This window comes from Crassostrea angulata, chromosome 6, assembly GCF_025612915.1.
Source record: "Crassostrea angulata isolate pt1a10 chromosome 6, ASM2561291v2, whole genome shotgun sequence".
Taxonomy (NCBI): Eukaryota; Metazoa; Mollusca; class Bivalvia; order Ostreida; family Ostreidae; genus Magallana; species Magallana angulata.
In genome coordinates this window covers 29,006,869-29,010,461 of record NC_069116.1, presented here as the reverse complement: position 1 = coordinate 29,010,461, position 3,593 = coordinate 29,006,869, and positions in this window count along the sequence as shown.

Genomic DNA, 3,593 nt, shown 5'->3' with positions numbered 1-3,593 from the left:
TGCTGTAGTCATTTGTTAGTTCATTTTCAGGCATTGAATTACAGTGACCAGTACAAACTGATCTGTGTAATCCCCTGTGATGCCCATCTCAGCATCCATTCTGATTGCAAACGAAGTTCCATATCCACTTATTATATTTTCTGTCAATTTGGACATTCTTTTTTTAGCTCATCTGAGCTGAAAGCTCAAGTGAGCTATTCTGGTCACATTTTGTCCGTCGTCCGTCTGTCCGTCCGTCTGTCCGTCTGTAAACTTTTTACATTTTAAACTTCTTCTCTAAAACCGCTTATCCAATTTTAACCAAATTTGGCACAAAGCATCCTTATGGGAGGGCGAATATAAATTGCAGAAATAAAAGTCCGATCTGTATTCAAAGCGGAGAAAACCTTGAAACTGTAGAAAAAGGGGGGTGCATTTTTAAAAATCTTCTTCTCAAGAACCACTGAGGCAAATTCAACGTAGTTTAGCATAAATTATCCTTATGGGAAGGAAAATATAAATTGCAAAAATTAAGGGGTAATTCTGTTTCAAATCTGAGTTATTACAAAAATAATAATGTAGGAAAGGCGTGTTTCAATCAGTTTAATAGCCTCGGGTTCGGCATGCGGTAAAATGGGTAGGCAAGACTTGGCCTGGGCAAAACAAAAGATTGGCAGTTATTAATCTGCCAATCTCATTTAAATTTCAGGATATTTGATGGACTTGTATATTTGTATTCGCTGTGAATAATGCTGCAAAATAATGCGTATTTGGAATTGACGATTGCCGATTTGCCCCGGCTTTTATTTTGCCACGGCCCGGGTTTGCATACCCATTTTACCAAGACTCGTATTCCATACTTCTGAAACGAGGTTCTTTGTTTAAAGCAGCCATGACATTATACGAAAAATTGTCGATCTGACTATGATGACTTTGCTTGTTGTGCAACAGTTCGCGTATGAACATGCAAAATATATTGGTGCCGATTTTGGTAAATCAAAAAAAGTAAATTGAGGCTAAATATTTCAATGAGTTGACAGTTTTCACACATGACGTTGGTATTAGCTTGTTCTGATTTTCGTTTCGTTTTCATTATTTATGCTTTGTAACCTGGAAACTATCGTCTGTATTTCGTGATTTTTACGTATATCAAATCAAACAGAGACTTCGGTAAATCAAACAGTTAACTGTTTACCTGCGCAAATTAAGCAAATTCTGATGTAGGGGTACTGAAATACAATTCATTCTATCGGTAATTCGGCATTATCTTTTGCGTAATGGTAGATTACTGCAATAGGTTTTGTTGAGATGCTCGGCATTTTTTCTCGAGTTTATTCAGTTTAAATAGAGTTTGATATCGCTGACGGAAATATGTAGGCATATACATGTATATATATGATTCATTTCGATAAAATAAATAGTGATCTTTATTTGTTATACAGTCATGTAGTGCATGTTTCTTGTTACGGGCCGCCGGAAGGCGGTCCGTTATTTGATATACATTTAGATTTTGTTACTGCGTTTCTGCGGGATAGTTCTTTTTTAATAGAATTACTATTATGCTTATTTTATATGAATTAAAAGTAAATTTGCATGTAGAAATATGTGTTATGCCTTTTAAAAAATATCACACATTTTTTGTTTTACTCGTAAATGAAAAATGGGTCATACTTTGTGGATTGTCGTGTTTGGCGCGTTTTTATCGAGACTGTATCTATTCGGAAAATTTCGGTGTTCTTCATTCTTTTCAAAACATTGGGATCGGTATGCGGGACATACTAAAGACCTGATATACTAAAGACCTGAATGTCATTAAATTTTATATAAATGATATATTTGAATTTCTTTGTGCCGTGTCAAGTAAAATGACTTTGTGTGTGTATTTATTATATTTCTATGTAAAATGTGGTAGAAAATATCCTGAAATGACATCCATATCAATAAGTTACGCAAAAATATGACAGAAATGAAAATTTGAATTGACTTTCTATTTTATCACGTGGTCCCTTGAAATCATATAAACAGTAAGGAACTCTAAACTTTATGATAATATAGCAAAATGTTAAACTTCAAAACAAGTTGCTGAAAGTATACTAAAATTTACCATTAAAATTAGTACAACCAACTCTTATTTTCTTCTTTGTGGTGTGTGTTTATGTAAACAACCAATGATTCATACAACAATTATATATATTTTTGCGGCCCTTTTGACGCTTGCGTCAATATGATTTCTTGTGTTTAATTGTTTACAATTTTTATTTACTAACCATATTTGAGTGTTAAGCTTCGAATTATAAGCAAGATACAGAGATTTGCTCACAATTCTATGTTTGTACACAGATCTTAAAAACTAAAGATTATAAAAGTAAAAAATTTGTCAATATTTATTAAGAAAATTTTCAAAGTCTGTTCTTCCAGAAACCAACTTTAACAACTTATTGTATTGTAAACTTAACCTTTTTTTAGCTCACCTGAGGGTGGGGCCACAATGGGGGGTAAAAGTTTAACAAATGAATATATAGAGTAAATCTTTAAAAATCTTCTTCTCAGAAATTAATAAGCCAGGAAAGCTGAAACTTGTGTGGAACCATCTTCAGGTAGTGTAGATTCAAAGTTGTGAAAATCATGACCCCCGGGGTAGGATGGGGCCACAATGGTGGGTCGAAGTTTTACATAGGAATATATACAGTAAATCTTTAAAAATGTTCTTCTCAGAAACTAATCAGCCAGGAAAGCTGAAACTTGTGTGACAGCATCCTCAGGTAGTGTAAATTCAAAGTTGTGAAAATGATGACCCCTTGGGGTAGGGTGGGGCCACAATGGTGGGTCGAAGTTTAACATAGGAATATATATATAGAGTAAATCTTTAAAAATGTTCTTCTCAGAAACTAATCAGCCAGGAAAGCTGACACTTGTGTGGATGCATCCTCAGGTAGTGTAAATTTAAAGTTGTGAAAATCATGATCCCCGGGGGTAGGATGGGGCCACAATTGGGGATCGAAGTTTAATATAGGAATATATAGAGTAAATCTTTAAAAATGTTCTTCTCGGAAACTAATCAGCCGGCAAAGCTGAAACTTGTGTGGAAGCATTCTCAGGTAGTGTAGATTCAAAGTTGTGAAAATCATAACCCCTGTAGGTAGGTTGGGGCCACAATGGGGGGTCGAAGTTTAACATATGATTATATAGAGTAAATCTTTAAAAATCTTCTTCTCAGAAACTAATTAGCCAGGAAAGCTGACACTTGTGTGGAACCATGCTCAGGTAGTGTAGATTCAAATTTGTGAAAATCATGACCCCTGGGGGTAGGTTTGGGCCACAATGGGAGGTCGATGTTTTACGTAGGAATAAACAGGGTAAATCTTTAAAAATCTTCTTCTCAGAAACTAATTAACCAGGAAAACTGAAACTTGTGTGAAAGCATCCTCAGGTAGTGTAGACTCAGGGTTGTGAAAATCATGATCCCCAGGGGTAGGGTGGGGCCACAATGGGGAGTCAAAGTTTATCAAAGGAATATATAGGGTAAATCTTTAAAAATCTTCTCAGAAACTAATCAGCCAGATGATTTTTCATAATTGTTAAGACTTTGGCCCCAGGACAATTCTTTGGCCTCA